At 35.5% G+C, this 18,858-nt stretch overlaps 1 protein-coding gene across 1 annotated transcript in view; it reads left to right on the top strand.

The window, feature by feature from the left end:
- The window catches only part of LOC136804063 (triosephosphate isomerase-like), a 387,417-nt gene that overhangs the window by 212,501 nt on the left and 156,058 nt on the right, over positions 1-18,858 (top strand). The gene's annotated exons all lie outside the window — the stretch shown is intronic.

Raw genomic sequence — 18,858 nt, forward strand, 5'->3', positions numbered from 1 at the left:
GAAACATAAATGCTTTCTGTACACAAAATGTTCAAAAGGTACATCTGTTGATACGTTTCACTTTCTGTGTTCAAAATGACGTCAAAGAAGCTTTTGTTTGAGTGAGGGAGACTCTCCATCGTAATAAGTTTACTGAAGGAGTCACATTCATCTTACTATCATACCTCAACGGTGGAGATTATTTTGGCAGAATTTCGTGAGGAAAATTACATAGCTTTGCATACTTTTCACGAATTTTCATTCCTTAGACTGTGTGAAACCACTTTTTCATACCCTTCACACTATCGCGATATTCGTGTAAACAAATTACTAAGTTTTTTCTCTTTCTGAGTCTGATCTAAAGTTTTTTACAAGAACATAAACTAACATGAGGACATTTTGAAACTATGATTCTGTGCTCTTATAAGTAGAGTGAATCAAAGATATTATATACATGTGTGTGGCATGTAGCGATGGGGTAGAGTATTCCTTCAATTATCGGATTCAAAAATCGGGATTATATTGGAAAATCGGGGTAAACCGGAATTTTCACACAGTGATAAAAATTCCTGTATCCGCCCCTGGAACTGGCATTGGTGGTTGGCGGTTGGTAGTTTCTTTCAATATGGTCATTATTGTGTTGATGTCCTTTGCCTGTTGCTCCATCACCCCACGCATTCTAACCAACTCCAAAGAAAGTTCATCGATCTTCTCACGTGTGCTTTTTTGATCTTTGGATTGTTGAAGAAAACGACCACCACTTCTTGAAGAAACAACATAATCCGTTGACTCCGGAGTGAAAGACATGCGTGAGGAACAACTACTTGGTGTGGTGTATTGTTGGTGTGGGGTTGAAGCGTTCGTTGAATAAACTGGAGTGTTGGCAGACAAAGGAACAACAAAACCAGGCAACAGAACATTAGAGGAACCGGACGGCAGAACATTGGCGGAACCAGACCATGGAACATTGGAGGAACCAGACAACGGCGGAACAACGATTTTGCCAGACAACAACAGAGAGTTGATTTTGCCGGACGACGACAAAACAACGATTTCGCCGGATAATGCTGACGGAACAACGATTTTGTTGATTTTGCCGGACGACGACGAAACGACGATTTCGCCGGATGATGCCGACGGAACAACGATTTTGTTGATTTTGCCGGACGACGACGAAACGACGATTTCGCCGGATGATGCCGACGGAACAACGATTTTGTTGATTTTGCCGGACGACGACGAAACGACGATTTCGCCGGATGATGCCGACGGAACAACGATTTTGTTGATTTTGCCGGACGACGACGAAACAACGATTTTGCCGGACGACGACGAAACAACGATTTTGCCGGACGACGACGACGGTGGAGCAACGATTTTGCCGGACGATGACGACGGTGGAGCAACGATTTCGCCGGACGACGACGACGGTGGAGCAACGATTTCGCCGGACGACGACGGTGGAGCAACGATTTCGCCGGACAACGACGGCGGAGCAACGATTTTGCCGGACGACGACGACGGTGGAGAAACGATTTTGCCGGACGACGACGACGGTGGTGGAGCAACGATTTTGCCGGACGACGACGACGGTGGAGCAACGATTTCGCCGGACGACGACGGTGGCGCAACGATTTCGCCGGACGACGACAGCGGAGCAACGATTTCGCCGGACGACGACGACGGAGCAACGATTTCGCCGGACGACGACGACGACGACGACAACGGAGCAACGATTTTGGTTTGAAGGGAGGAAAAGGTCCTCAAATTACCATCAAATGGCTTGCTTTTAATAACCTTTGAAAATTGGGCATCGGCTTTCTCAGGTACGTTATGTTTCAGGACCACTGAATCGTAAATAAAGCCATTAACATTCTTCTGTTTTTCCACATTAATGATGTCGCGTTTTGGCTTAAAAAAATAAAGGTACAATTGTTTTAGAACTTGGTACCACTTGTAGTAGAGGGCATTTTGTAAAATCGCTAGACTGTTTTGTTAGAAGCACTTGTTATACATATTTGGAAAGCTAAGGGGTAGGGGAATTGAAATTACTATGTTTCCAATTTTTTTTCGGACACTTTGGTGTGATTTTCGGACAATGACGGTCTCAGGCAAAAATCATAGGGTGACCTGTTGTATATTTTTGGAAAGCTCTTAAAAAATTAAGATTAGAGATATATTGCAAGTATAGGTGATTTCAGTACCTAACTCGAGATATTGAGCTTCAAAAAGCGCAAAAACTGGACAAAATAGCTGTTTCTGGCTGAAAAGCACGGTTTTCAAGGGTTAATATCTCGAGTTAGGTACAGAAATCACCTATACTTGCAATATATCTCTAATACCATTCCTTTAAAGTTAGTAAACCCTTCCCTAGCATAAAATTAAAGTCTGTCTCAAAATTATGTTGACACTTTACTTTTTTAACATTTTCTCAGCACTTGTTTATGCTATAATAAAAAGTTATATACCGTTGGAAAGATAATTTTGAAGAGAATGTTTTAATAGGCTTAATGATTTTGAAAAATTAGAAAATGAAGAAAAATGAAAATTAAAAAAATGAAGATTTTTTCTACTTGTCCAAAAATCACGAAATTATACTTTTTGGAATACACTCATAACGTTTATAAGCATACTGAAGCTCTAATTTCCAGAAAAATTAAGCATATGCTAAGCATACCTTGAGGCTCGGCCAAAGAAATTTTTAGAATCATAATTTCCAAAACTTCAGAAAATAACAGAAGAATGAAGAAGAGAATTACAAACAAGTAGTACTGTATTATACAGAATCCAAATTAATCTCTATATACTATAATATCAAAAAGCACCAAGTCAAGAGAGAATATTATTGTTTCAATTTTTTCGTTTCAAATTGTTTCATGAAACGAATGAAAACGAAGCTCAAATGAAAGTCAAACGAAGCTCAAACGAAATGGATAATTAGTTCTAATTTAGAGATAATTATCTAATATTATCTCTAACTTTTATCTATTTCGTTTCATTTCGTTTAAGGAACTCAAAAATTTTCTCACTTAAAATTTTGTGAAACGGATAGGATAGGGAGTTCATGTTTAATTTCACATTTACACGCTTTAGGAATATATCATATAAGAATATTCATGTTGAAATTGGTCAGAGAATTAGGAATATCCATGATGAAATAAAAAAACACCATTTTAATAAAAAAGCGTGTAGTTCCTCCAAATTTAGACCCTTAAGGGCGAGTAAAAGAAGGAGTTGAAGTTTATCATAATCTTTAAAGTTTAACAGATTAAAATCTAACAGGAAGATCCTATACTTATCATACTGTCGTGTAAGCTAAAAATTTAGTCATAGGGAGCCGAGCGCCAAAAAATCAAATAACACTCGGAACTATTTTAAACAATCAGAGATTATTTATTAGGTCTAAAAGAGGTTACTAAACCGTTTACTTGCCTCTCTGAACATCTTCCGGCTGACTCGGCATAAAAATGTTTTTTAATGGAAGTACTTAGGGTAAACACATAATTACTCAGTTGATTTCGCAAAAAGGTGTACTATCTTATACAATAATTTTTTATACATTTTAAAGTTATACGGGATGCATGAAAAAATATTTACAGGCAAGCAAAAAAAAATTATAAGTTTTAAATATCAAGATACATATCAAGCTTAAAAGTTCGTGACTATTAATTCTTGGACTTCACTGCATGTTTATATGATCTACATTTCGAGTTTACCAACTCATTCAGTTCACCTTCCTCATATTGATCATATTCATATTTAAACTTTCTTCGCGCATTTACTAAGATTTGCCCCCATTCGATTCGGTGATAGAGTTGTAGTCTCAAATTCTTCATCTCGATATTTTCGTTTTCTGGACAGAGAAGGCATTCGTCCATTTAAAAGTTCATCGTCGGAAAAAAGTCTAGCTACTTCTGACTTTATGTAAGTTGCACACTTACTCTTTGGCTTGCGTGGTTTACGTTTCTTGGTAGGTGTCTTTTCGTGACCGTTTCCAGGTGGCGGTTTTTGGAAAGTATCGTGGTGGATAGCTGAATAATGAGCCATTGTGGGCTGTCCGTCAGGAGATATAAATTGATATCCACCAGGAATAGGAGTAGAGACAGTACTCGAATGTTTTGTGATGATCGGAGAATCTGTTAAGAGAGATCGTTCTGAGCCATCTATCAAGTCTTCGTTCTCGAAAATTCTTGTATCTGTTTGATTGACAAGTTGTAGTTCATTTGTCGACGCTTCCAGAGAGGTTGAGCTGGGATAAATTTGTATATTTGTTTGGTTTTTGGATATTGATGGTACTATTTCTGAAATATCTGGATAGTCTGGCGATTCGATAGGCGTTTCTAGAAGCTGTTTGAATGAGAGACCTTGTTTCGCTTTGGGTTGAACTTTACGATGCTCAAAAGAGTTTTTGCGTTTTGTCGTTAGAGCTGTCAGCCGGGCATCCATGGATCTCATGTTAGTCTTTATATCTTTGAGCTCTGCCATTAGAGTTTCTCTCAATCCTCCTACCATTTCGGCAAAGAACGATTCGATTGTATAACTCTCCTGAGCATTTTCTGTCTGGGTCGACATCTCTTTAGTGGAGCCTTCTTCTGGCAGTAAATTTTTCTCTTTATTTGGTTTGGTTTGTATTTCATTGTTTGACATATCGTTCAGTGATGTTTTTTCATTCAACTGATGCTTTGGTGCAGATGTCATAAAGGTCTTTTGAATGGAGAAGATGACACCGTTCTCATTGTGATTTTTCGGTGTATCGGTGTCACTTTCGTTAGCTTCGATGTCATAGTTGCTGTTATTTTCGCTAATTTCTTTTTCATCATCTTCCTCATCTTCGGTTTCGGACACTATCTTTGACTCGATGATATGCTCGTACAATACAGTTGATCCGATGTTTGTTGTAACCTTTCAAAAAAATGCACACTTTTTTTAATAAGAATATCAGGGTGAGAATCAACCAAATCGTAAGAATACCTTAAGAATATCTCTAGGGTGGTATTAAGGGTGATTATATTTTAAGGTTTTAAAATGTACGGACTGCCAAATTTTTAGAACGAAACTGCATTTGCTTAAAAAAGTGAATTATTCATACCTCACATTTGAATGGATCATTTGTTAAAATGCACGAGATTTGATTATTGCTATTGATGTCAATGATTTGATCTCCTGATTGCAAGAACTTAGGATGGTCTCTTTCAATGAAGTTAACTTTTCTGATTGCATTCCTGGTGCTGAAGGTCCTTGTTGGACGGTATGTAAGTTTAACAATGACGTATTAATTGATTTAAGCGAAAGAGTTAAATAAAAGAAAACTTTGACCTGATGAAGTAAGAACTATCTACTATTGCAGTAACAAAACCAGACTATTGCTAAAAGATCTAAAAAGTTTTGAATGACATGAAAATTATATAAAATTCAGAGAAAAAATTTATTTCGTTTCACCATTCGTTTCAAAATATTCTCTTTTTTCAGTTCAATTATCTTGTTTTCTTAAGTAATTAAAGTTAATCAGACATCATTATCTGAAACGAAGTCGAAACGAAACATAAACGAAACATAAACGAAGCTTTCGTTTCATTTTCGTTTCAAAATGAAACAATATTTGGAGACGCTCCCTTATAAAACAAAATGAGTGTATTAATGAGTGTATTAATAAGCCTATTAAAACACTCTTCAAAATTATCTTTCCAACGGTATATAACTTTTTATTATAGCATAAATGAGTGCTGAGAAAATGTTAAAAAAGTAAAGTGTCCACATAATTTTGAGACAGATTTTAAAAGCAAATTTTGAATGGAATGCCTCACACAAGTCACAAGTTCACTTTGAAGGAGTACCCCCCCCCCCGGTAATACAAAACTCAAAAAAGCCTGGTATTAATAGGGTATACATCTGTAGTTTCCAATGCGATCTCGCAGCTTGCTTCGGCTGCTCTCACTTTCTCGACTTTGCTTTGTCTCTTTTTCTTTTCCTCTTTTTTCTGTAGATAGATGTAAACACAGATTCCATAATTCACGTCTATTCCTTTTTCAGATCAGCTCGTTGAAATTTATTTCAATCAAAAACGAATTCGTATCATGACCATGTATGGCAATAATATCGAATTAGAGAAATTTAAACGAGGTTGAATTTAAAAGAGGACGTCTATCATAAACTCGGACGAACTTTTAGGTAAGGAAAAGATTTGAAAAAGGCCATTTGGTGTTAAAGTCTGTCTCAAAAGTATGTGGACACCTTACTTTTTTAACATTTTTTCAGCACCTAGTCACACTATTTTTAAAAGTTATACACCGTTGGAAAGATAATCAGATTTCTTCTATCTTGCTTTGATCCAAAGTTACAGCTCTTTGAAATACGTACATTTTGGCCATTTTTAGTGATTTTTGTCAATTTTAGCCCTACTTTTAAGGGCTGTATCTTTTGACCTAAGCAAGATATGAAATCTATCAAAACATTCTCCTCAAAATTATCTTTCCAACGGTGTATAACTTTTAAATATAGTGTGACTAGGTGCTGAAAAAATGTTAAAAAGGTAAAGTGTCCACATTTGAGACAGACATTAATAGTCCATTCGTTTTCTTGAAAACGATTGATAATTGTATTGTAGGGCTATAAAAAATTAATTTACCTGTTCTTTGGTTTTTGGTACTGCTGCTGGCTTTTTCTTCTTTTCTTTTGATGGTTTTCCTTTCCTCTTGATAGTCTTAATAGCAAAAAAGCAATCCAAAGTTAAAGTCTGTTCGCGATAAGTGTGCGCTCTTTTTTGTTTTGAAAATGATAATTATATCTCAATTCTACAAGTAGTTCATTTTTCTTCTTCGTTTTCATTTTTATTTTAGAAAGTTTTCAAAACAATTTTTATTTCAAACTATTCCACTCATCAATATCTTTCCAACGGTACCAAATCTATTATATTTGAACCAATCCTTAAAAAATTATAGACAAATATGTACACTGATCGTGAACAGACTTTATACTTTATGCCTACTGAATGAAACATGAAATTTTCCAAAGACATCGAAAATAAAGATTTTGTCAAGGACCGAAAAGATTCCCCGTGCAAAAGAATGAATTAACTTCTTTTTCTATTTTTATAGGACCTTTCAACGTGATTCGTAGAAAATCTGACTGGTTCATTAAAGAGAAAATGAAATTTCAACTTAGATTTTCTACACTGAAATCATAGAAGATACGTTCACTGAAATAAATTTGTCATCAAAAATAACATACCTGTCTCGGCTTCTTCTTTTTTCTGTTCTCCTCTTCCTCTTCGTCGTCACTTTCGGTCTCGGTTTCGGCCTGTTTTCGTTTCTTGGACTGATTCTTTTCCCATTCTTTTTCGTAGATGTTCACTTCATTCTCCGTCTCTATAGAAATAATGTTCAATATCGAATTAGAGAAATTTATATGAGGTCAAATTTCGCTGACGTTATATTAATCCCTAGTTTGCAAGAATATCGGACTAGAGAAATTTATAGGAGGCCAAATAATTTCCATTGACGCCATATTTATCCTTTTAAGGCAATAAAATCGAATTAGAGAAACGAAGTGAAATCTTGAGATATTTATCCTTATTTTACTATCGAATTAGAGAAATTTAAAGGAGGTGAAATTTTCTATTGACGCCATATTTATCCTTATCGGACTAGAGAAATTTATAGGAGGCAAAACAATTTCCATTGACACCATATTTATCCTTATAAGGCAATAAAATCGAATTAGAGAAATTCAAGCGAAGTGAAATTAATCCTTATTTGGCAAGAATATCGAATTAGAGAAATTCATAGGAGGTTAAATTTCAGCCTTCCATGAGGCTGATAATGTCAAAAAGTTTAGAAACATTTAAGGCTCAAAAGGCCGATTTCTTAAGAAACATTGAGGCTGCTTGGTAGAACTAGTTTCTTAAAAAAAAACGTGTAATATCTATTCGATTAGTTCCCCTCTAACTATTTACCTTTCATAGTTAGAATCTGCCCAATCAATGTCTTTGTGCCAAAAACAAATTTGCAACATTTTCCACGCTGGTCTTGGCTGTTCCAGGTAAGTTGGTCAGTCCTTTTGATGCTGGTCTTTTTATCTGATTCAAAATATACCAAGGCATATTTTGGGAGATTTTCTTCAATTACTTTTCTTATTGGACGGTTAGCCATGTTGAACAAACAAATAAACAACGGTAAAAATTATATTTAAAATTGAACAAAGCTGATGTGAGCAGAAAAGCAATGTGATCTTTTGAAGCGTGTCCTTTTATAGGGGAAGGTATCCGAAACAATTGAATAAGGTGACAGAAACAATGGAACTAGTTGAAAGGACCAATTAGAATGTTACTCGTTATTGTTTCGGAATGGCAAACTTTTGTTATTCGAAATTTCTATTGTTTTACAGCTTGCTCACGTAGTACTAGGGCCCTATTCCCAATATGTGTCATCATGCTGGTCACGTAGTAATTAGGGCCCTTATTCCCAATACATGTCACCATGTTGCATTGTTGGTCACTTAGTAATATTAGGGCCCTATTCCCAATTCAACTCAAATTCACAAAATTTGTCACGATCTTAATGACGTAAAACATGTACCAGTAAAACATTCGATCTTGAAACATTTTTCGAAGGTTCGAAAAGTATGTCTACTTATGCGCGCGCACCCTTTGATATCAGCATTCTGTTTTCATTTGCTGGTAGCTTTGGTGAAAGCAAGATCACAGAATAAACCTAGAAAGATGGCTGAAAAGAGACCTCTTGATACTGAAGAAGAAGAAAAAGTTGATAAATTTGATAGGGAAGGTTGTGGTTGTAAAATTGGACCTGAAAAAGGACAATGTTATCTCCTTTTTACCAAAGATGAGATTAGAGATCGCAGGGATTCGATTTTGGAATTGATCAGCAGCGAAAAAGACTTTTTGTTATTAGGTTTTATTTTGGCAAACAAACCAAAAAATGGTGAGACTACTTATATGATTCATGGTAAGCGTGTTTGTCGTGAGACATTTTTGTTTTGCTTGACAATGAGTCTTTCTGTTTACCAAACATGGGATCATGGGAATAAAGGACGTTTACCTCATAATACCTTTTCAATGAACACTAATGAACACGCTATTACCTTTCTCAAAAATTTTGCCGAATTAAATGCACCGTACCTACCCGGTAGAATTCCCTATTGTAGGGATGAAAAGGGTACTACGCAGTTTATAAACTCTCACCACACTAAGAAATCAATTCATGAAAGTTATCACAGTGCATGTTTAAAAGAAGGTTTGCCTGCAATGGGTTTTAGTGCTTTTCGTGACCTCTGGAAAAAAGCATTGCCAAACATTGTAGTTGCTAAAACTATTGCTGATTTGTGCTGGACTTGTCAGCAGGGCAATAATTTATTGATTAGAGCTCGTGCTAAACATAAGGAGGGTGATGATTCTGGGGGGAATGATGATTATGACGAGGCTTTAAAATCACAGGAGGACCATATAATTCGGGCTGCTGAGGAAATCCGCTATTACAGAGCTCAAGTTAAAAGGGCGAAGGATGATGCTCGGAAGTTTTTACAATTAGAAGGAATGGAAAATTTCAATGCGTTTTCTAAAAAGCCTCCTTGTTCTTTTAAAGGAATGTCCCACTACTCGTGGGACTATGCCCAACAAACTCATTACCCTTATCACCCTCTCCAGCCAGGGCCTATTTTTTTTAAGACGCCTCGTAAATGTTCAATCTTTGGTCTGTGCAATGATGGTATAGGTCTTCAATACTGTTATCTCATTGGTGAGATTGTTAATACAGGGAAGGGTGCTAATGCTACCATCAGCTATGTGCACCACTATTTAGAAAATTACAGTTTTGGTGAGTCAGAAGCTTATCTACATGCTGATAATTGTTCGGTGTACATTTGACATTTTTTTACACTTTTCATTATTTCAAAATCTTTTCAAAATTCCAGAATTTAGGCTTTGTTTACGTTTTTCTGCAAAGTCGACAAAAATGCAAAATACGATAATTTCTATTCTTCTTATTACAATTCCGTTAATTTATACAAATTTATGCAGGGAGTAGGAAAATGAACTTAAAAATTATGCGACTTGCAAATCGAAAGTGGTTTCAATTTTTCCAAATTTCCTCCACATTCATTATGATTTAAACCATACAGGGGTATTGACGAACTTTTCCAGGGGGTTTCAAAATTGGAAGGGCTTTTGGTATATTCTTTAATAGTTATTTTACAGACCCTTTTTTAAAGACAACACTCACACAATTGCAAAACTTCACTTTCCAGAGGGTTTAATCCATTTAATAGGAACTACCTCTAGCATTTAAATTTTCCAGGGGGTTTGCAAAAAAGGTGCGTCAATATTGTCAATACCCCTGTATATTTTTTTGGAATAGCCAACAAGCTTGTTAAATTTTCTAATAACATTTGTAACTCTAGGCCAGAACAAGAATAATGCCTTTCTGCATTATCTCATGTGGAGAATAATCAATAGACTTCATGAAAAGATTGAATATTCATTTATGATTGCTGGCCACACAAAGTTTAGCTGTGACAGGTAATGATCAGCCAGCCTTCATCTAAACTTTTTTAATTTCCTCCCGACTCAGGGTATATGTTGAAGGCCCAGAAGGCCAAACATAAAAGATTATTAAAATATTATCTTCAAAAAAATATAATGATAAAAATGGGTAAATTGTTGACTGAAAAGGTTTTTCTCGAGAGGATGAATTTTTTCCAATTTTCAGATGTTTCGGTGCATTCAAAACAAAGCTGCGGCGTACACAAGTCTCATCATTGTATGATGTAATGGATGTTTGCAATGATACTAAGGTTAATGTTGGTGTTTTGGCTGGGACTCATGACAAGCAGGTTAATGTTCCAACATATGAGTGGACAGAGTATTTTGATAAAAAGTACCAATTTGTAGACATCAAAAACCTTCTTGAGTATCATCACTTTAGTATGTCTTCAGAAGAAAAGGGTATAGTATATTGCTCTAAAAGACTAGGTGATGAGCCTGTAAAGGTGTCTATCATTGGAAAAGTCCCTCTTGAGAGTGTCACCAATACCAGAGATTTGCCTGATATTATCCACCCTAAAGGATTCCCTCAGAAAAGGAAAGACTATCTTTTCACTGATATACGGGAATTCTGTACTGACAATACAAAAAATCTCACTGCACCTGATCCAGCTACATATTAACTTCTTTTTCACGAACGTGAGGTTTTTATTAAAATGATAAATCAGCACAATGGAGGTGTCACAACAATTCATTGTGAATAGTTATGTTAAAGCATTCAATGTGAATTGCTATGAATTCTCTAAATTTATTTCAAATTAAGAGAAAAATATACTTTATCATTGTGATGAGTATTTAACCTTCGCTGCTGCTTTGTCATTTTGACTTTTACAGTCAGCCCTAATCAATATTTTTTTTCTTTTTTAGGGCAGAGTTTTCGGTTGAATTTATAATATAAATAAATTGCTAATTTGATAGCATTAGCAACTCTTCATTGCAATTTTTCGTGTATTGTGGGGTACCGTCAAAGAGGGTTGGTTCGAAAATTTTTTTGTGATTTTAGAAAAATCCTCCACCCCCTCTAGTAGATACTTTATGGCCAATCCCTAAGATTACTCTCTTTTTTGAATAAACTTTTCAATTTTTCACAATTCTTGTGATCTACCCCTTCCTATGGCTTACCTTCACGTGGTGTACTCTGTCTTTAAACATGCATAAATAATTATTATTTTCATTTTTAGGGTGGAGTAGGACGCTTTGCCCAAGCTCCGATATGGGTTTTTGGCTTGGCCGATACGAGTTTTGTACCCACCAAAGGATATATGGAAATTGTCCCAAGGAGGAATCGCGCTGTTTTGACTGGGGTGATCAATCGTGTCATAAATGCCAACAGCATTATCCATAGCGACGAATGGAGGGCATACGCCAATCTGCCACAATTCTTTCAAAATTGCATTGGCCATGACACGGTTAACCATACGTACCACTTTGTAGATCCTCAAACAGGGGCTCACACACAGGTAAGCGATAATTACTACTCTTTAGAATTTGAAATATGTCTTCAAATTTCTCATATCTTTCTAAACGGATCAAAAGTTACAGACCAACAAGCTAGAGTTAAAATGGCAAAATAGCTAAAATTGGGCAAAACGGGCCAGCTTTTTGGAGTTATAACTTTACATAAATCAGACAATCAAAGTATTAAAAAAACTATCAAGTTGAGATTATTTCGTTAGAAACCTATTTCTTATATTTTTAGAACATAGAGTCATATTGGAACCGCTTCAAATTGAAAATCAAGGCTATGAAAGGGATCAGGCGTGTTGATCTTCAAAGTTACATGGACGAGTTCATGTGGAGGTAACTAAAAACTCAGCTTTCTTAAATTACAAGCTATTTTGTATTGAATAGACACATATGTGTAGCAATTTTCGATCGAAAACCTAGCCTTGGTATCCAGACTCAAAATTTCAGAAAAAAACACTCTTACCTCAACATACAAAGTTTCTAAGATTTTAGAGTCTGGTGAACTAAAAAAGTTAGGTACAGTTTGTTTGATACTGCCTGTGAGTGAACCCTTGTTGACAGAATATCAAAACACATAATTAACTTACTATAAAACCTCTTTTACAAACTCAAAAAACTTTCAAAACTACTTTAAGCTACATCAAAACATCAGCCACATTTATAAAGGCTCTTTTCCAGCGGCCATTTTGTTTAGAAATGAACCTGCGTTTTCATTTTCATTTGTTTATCTTTTTTTGCAAGGTCAGCTTTTTCCATAAATTATGCGCGCGCATCGAAAAATATAAAAAACCCGCGAAAATTCTGCTCAGTGACTGGGCGCGTACTGACCAATTAGAGACACTCGCATATGCAGGGACAGATATCCCTGCAGACGAGTTACTTGGACCAGTTACTTGGACCAGACCATAAACCACAGATAAGATTATAAAAAACTAGACGGTGAAATAGTTTACGGTCTGGATATCCAGGTTATCGAAAACCAAGAAAATTCAAAATATTTGTTTATCTCAGCGAATAAGACAATAGGCTGACTCTGGTCTAATATGAAATATGTGGCCAATATGAGACGGAGTTACTTAAGCTAATACAAAGCCTTCATTTTATCCAAAAAAAAAATTAAATAAACTCACTGTTAACTATTGACTGTCTTGTTTTATTGCAGAGATTGGTACGGACTTGACCAGCCATTCGATAACATCATCGCTTGTATTAATATCGACTACCCCCAAAAATGATTTTGATGTTGCTCCAGCTATTTTGTTTATTCCCTTGTATATATATTTTTATATTACTTTTTCAACATGTGAAAAAAAAGTTGAAAGTTGAACATCTTTGTCCATCTTCTTATTGAAATAACCATAAAACTTCAAAGTCCCCTAAATACGGGTTGATGTAATTTAAGATGCACGATCTAACGATTTACGATGCACGATTCGCGATCCTTGCATAAAATATGTTAATTCATGCGTAATCATGCTAATCATGATAAAATATTTAGGCAATTTACAAACTTTCATTCGCTGAAACTCAATTATTTTTAAAAACATCATTTATGTAAGATTATACAAATTATTCTCTTTTCAATTTAAATTCAGTTATAGATCAAAAGAAAGTGAAGGCCACGTGCATTCACCTTCTGTACTCTCTCTTTTTCATAGCTTGAATCAATATAGGGGAATTGTTTACCGAAAGGAAATTCTTTCTCATAATAGAGCACCCGTTTTTTGCTTCGTACATTATGGTCCGCAAACACATTGTTAGCCAATATATTCTTTTATTTGCTTTAAGAAAGAAATTCCTATATTCGATTATGATTGTTAAAACTGAGGAGAGCAAAAATATTTCTTGTGCATTGTTTACTTTCACTCTCTGTCTATAGTAAGATGTTCACAAGGTAGCTTCCATTATCAACATTATTATGCAAGTTAGTTTTTTTCATAATTTTACGGTCGTAATTATTCGTAGTTCCATTGCTTGCTTATTTCTTTTTTGTTGCATGAATTTACCGTGGTAAACAAAAGTGGGAAAAGATTATGCCATTGTTTTAGAATTATGTTATATAATTTAAGTTTTATGATAATTATTCGGAATAATCAGCATACTTTATGCATGGATCGTGCATCGTGAATCGTAAATCGTTAGATCGTGCATCTTAAATTACACCAACCCCCTAAATACTTATAGCTTGAGAGTTAGACAATCGTTTTGGTACCATTAGAAGGCTATTTTTATTCTCTTTCTAAAAGCATTCAGTATATGCCCCTTTAAATTAAGCGGTCAGGAGTTATTACCAAAAGTCTGTGGTTGGTATTTTGGATTATTCTGGACACATAAACACGTCTTCCGATTTTAAAGGGTTAAAATTTAGAGCTCCGGAGAAATTTTTGGTATACACGGGGTAAATGATATTAACTTGTGGTTTTGGACCTTAGAAAGGTTATTTCCTTAACATTGGACATTGGGGGACATTGTTAAACTGAGTCAAGGGGACATTGTTTAACTGAGTTAGGGGATATTCTTAAATTGAGTTAGGGGACATTGTTAAACTGACTTAGGGGAGATTCTTGAACTCAGAGTTAACTTTTTTCTATTGTTTAAATCCGCTAATTGCGCTATTTTTTATCCGTTGGCTTGAGATTTTCAGTAATGAGATACTCTACAGTCTTGGTTGAATCGTTAGACAGTTTTGGGTGGATTGTTAAACAGTTTTGGGTGAATCGTTAAACAGTCTTGGGTCAATTGTTAAACAGTCTTGGGTCCAGGGGCGGATGTAGGATTTAGAGGGTACCATGCAAAAACTAAATCTGCTCTATATAGTATCTAAGGAGGCCCCACCATGGTTGGGGCCGACTGGTCAGAAAATTTTCGAAAATAGGCTCTTCTAGATTGGCTAAAACGGCAACCTTTTATCAGGTTTACATCAAAATTTTAGTCGGAATTAGTATGAAAAGTGAATCTTTTTTCTCACAAAAACCATTAATTTTCATTGGAGTTTGGCTTCTCGTAATCTTTTAATCTTTTTAAACCTCGATTTGTTCTTATAAAAAAGTAATAGATAAATACAGTATTATTTTGCTACTTAAGGCTTTCATAATCATGACAAAATTCTTATAGCTAGTATGAATAACGAGACAAAATAGAAACCATATAAATATTTAATGAAAAGCAAACAGCAAAAGAGCAAAACAAAGCCATAATTTTTTGAGAGTTTTATCTATAGCTGCATATACAGTGTATAACAAGAAAAGTGTGTGTATAGAGTGAGGAAGATCTTCTATCAAATTTGTTGTTTTGATATTTGAAATTATAAAATCTTTTCTATGAATTTACATAATTACATACAAATATATTACAAATTCCCACCAAATAGAAATTCTTGTTGATACAAAAAAATATTGTATCTGTTTTGAAATTTATTTTGCAATCTCGAATTCTAAGAGTTCAATAAAAAATGTCATTTGACTGTAAATCCCATGTTGTAATCTGATCAGTCCAAAGGCTCAATCTCACTGCCTTAGTCCACAGTAGGGCTGAATTGTATCCAAAGTTCAATGATTACGCAAATGAATATAATTAATACACATCCAAATTTAATACTAGCCACATCAACCAGAACAGAGTCAAGTTTCTAAGCAGTCAGTATGCTAGATGATATGGAGCATTCAGACTGTGATTGACTGCAATAATCTTGAGGGTCACATTGTTTGTATATGTAATTTTTTATGAATTTCAGAATTCAGTTTTACAAAAACAAAGAATCCATTAGCATTAATTTTCAAGCCAGCACATAAATATTGTTTTCTGCAACCACATCCTTGTAGCATGACCTTTGATGTGTTTGTACCCTTCATATATATCCTGTTAATATCGAGCTACCAGTCCTTAGTTAGGTTGATTTTATAAAGACAATGTCCATAATGCAATGTTCAACCAAGCCAGGCCAAAACCAAAACAAAGCCAAGTGAGCAACTATCAAAAGAAATCTCCTGATGGTCAACGTCTTGGTTGTTGTTGTTGGGGTTTCGATTATTTACTGTTCTATTTCTCCATAGCATTTTTCTTGAAGCTGATATAATTCCAAATAAAAAATCCAGCATATCTTCTCTGTGACTTCTTTTGCTTGTTTATGCTTGTTCGCAAAAAGCAAGCCAAAGCAACCGGTCGAACTCACAAGTTTCTTATGACATAAAAATCTAAAATCAGGACTGGCTAAAACTGAAAATGTCGTGAAACAGAACAAGCCTATTTTTCGAGTCTTGCTTTTAGATCTTTAGTGGCTAATTTCTTCAAAAATCCCGGGAAACATGCAAATCGACCTCGATGAGCTCACTTTTGCAAAAGTTTGCATGTTGCATGGTACGCAAACTCTTAGCACCACAAAATTAAAAACAAAGACTAGAATTCACAGACCCGCTAACACGACGTCTCCTACGGCTTCATTATTTTCGGCAAAAACTTTAAGTCAGTAAAATAAATTTCAAGACCCTAAGGAATGATGATTAAATCCTGTAAAGTTTGACTCCGGATAATAACATACACGGAGCATATTACTTAAGGCTCTATCTACAGTAAAAAAAATCAATACGGCATCGAATACATCTTCCACCCCCGTTTTTTATTTGCGACAAATCACTCTATGGTTGGCTTACCATGCATGCGCATGTTATGCAGGGGTGTCGCACCGCCTCTGGGGTCAATTGTTAAACAGTCTTGGGTCAATTGATAAACAGTCTTGGGTGAATTCCTAATCTGGTGGAGGGCAGATTGTTGAACAGATGGGCAGATTCTTTATCTGGAGGGGAGTACATTCTTTATCAGGTTGGGGCAGATGCTTTAACAGAAAGGCAGATTCTCTAACAGTCTTGAGTCAATTGTTAAACTGTCTTGGGAACTGGTCAGTAAAATCGTCGTTGGGCGAAACTCGAAAACTGATTAAGAATTCAGCCAGCGCCCACGGGAACCTTACCTGATCCGCCAAACCAGTATCACCAGGAACTTCCACAATTTTCAGTAAGATAAACATCTGAAGTGCGTCCACCCCATGCCTCAGAGACATATGATATAGTTCCTTGAGGTGTAATTCCAACTAAAAATTTCATTGTATTATGACTCTTATATTAGCTATATGTTTCTGCTCTTGCTGTTAAGTCGTTTCGTTTCTCTATGAATATTTCAAAACAGTCCAAGATGACCACACACTTTTCGAAACTTTCCTTAAAACACGATGGCATTGTCTTTCGAAGGGAATCTTTATCAGGCCAATGGATGAGGTATGATAATCGTGTAGACATGACAGCGATCCATTTATGAATGATTCTTGAAACAGTTGGTTGACTTATTTGAAATCTGTAAGCTAAATCCTGTTCAAGAAGCCCAAGACGTAAATTCATGAGTTCAAAAATAAATTCCTGCTTTTTCGTTAGCTTAGAGCTAATATGATTTTCCACAAAACCGAAAACAGAATCAAAAATATCAAACGATGGAGGTCCAGTATAAAACATCATTTTTTCTTTAGTAAGATTTTGCTTAAATAGCTGACTTTCAAGAGTATTCTTTTTTCTATTAATTGTTTATTCAAGAAAGAGTTTCTGCTGATCAATCGTGAATTCCTCCATTTAAGGTTTTGACAACTGCGCGTCATAAATAATGTCTTATTTCTCGATAATTTTAAATGTCTTTTCAAAAATAGATTGTCGTGAAATGTTGTCTTCTAAATCTCTAATTCGGTTAGTTTTCTCTTGAATGGTGTCTTGTAGTTCTTTGATTTTTTTCCTCCTGAGCTTTCATTATCTCCTCTGTAATAGGTGGTGCCACTTCATCGGGTGGTGAAGTTTGGTATGAGGTGTCTCCAAATGGAATTAATGTATGTCTTCTATGTCAAAAGGAGATACCACCAAAAAGAAAAATTTCTCTTTGGAATGAAGAGGGGGCTTTCTCTACAAGGTGTTCCAGAAGATCTGCCAGTCATCCTTCCAAAAATCATCCAATTTCTTGAAGAAAAAACAGGAGTTGATGGGACAGATGCTAGCCTGGATATCCAGACCGTAAACTATTTCACCGTCTAGTTTTTTTTTATATTTTGTCTCTGGTTTACGGTCTGGTTGAAGTAACTCGTCTGCAGGGATATCTATCCCTGCATATGCGAGTGTCTCTAATTGGTCAGTACGCGCCCAGTCACTGAGCAGAATTTTCGCGGGGTTTGTGATATTTTTCAATGCGCGCGCATAATTTATGGAAAAAGCTGACCTTGCAAAAAAAGATAAACAAATGGAAATGAAAACGCAGGATCATTTCTAAACAAAATGGCTGCTGGTATAGAACCTTTATAAATGTGGCTGATGTTTTGATGTATCTTAAAGTAGTTTTGAAAGTTTTTTGATTTTGTAAAAGAGGTTTTATATTAAGTTAATTATGTGTGTCTGCCTGGGTTTACAAAGTTTTGATAGTCTGTAAACAAGGGTTCACTCACAGACTGTGTCATTCAAAACTGTATCAGACTTTTTTAGTTGCACCAGACTCTAAAAACTTTTTATGTTGAGGTAAGAGTGTTTTTTTTCTGAAATTTTGAGTCTGGATACCCAGGCTAGACAGATGCAGGCTCGTAAAGACCTTCTGAAAAAAAGTTTTTTGATAAAAAGAGTGAAAAGAGGCAATAAAGACAGCTCTTTGCCTTCAGCAGTTAAGAAAAGTACGTCCTGCAATAGAAAGAAGAAAATTGAAAATAGGAAACCAGAAAAAGAACCAACAGCAAACTATTTGGCAAAGTCTACAACCCCTACAACCTTAGAGTACTTTTGATCAAAATTTGAAGATTTGAGATTTGAGAACACGTGATCATCTTAAGGTTAATCTGATTCCCT

Source organism: Clytia hemisphaerica, unplaced genomic scaffold (genome assembly GCF_902728285.1).
Source record: "Clytia hemisphaerica strain Z4C2 unplaced genomic scaffold, Clytia hemisphaerica genome assembly, whole genome shotgun sequence".
In the NCBI taxonomy this organism is placed as follows: Eukaryota; Metazoa; Cnidaria; class Hydrozoa; order Leptothecata; family Clytiidae; genus Clytia; species Clytia hemisphaerica.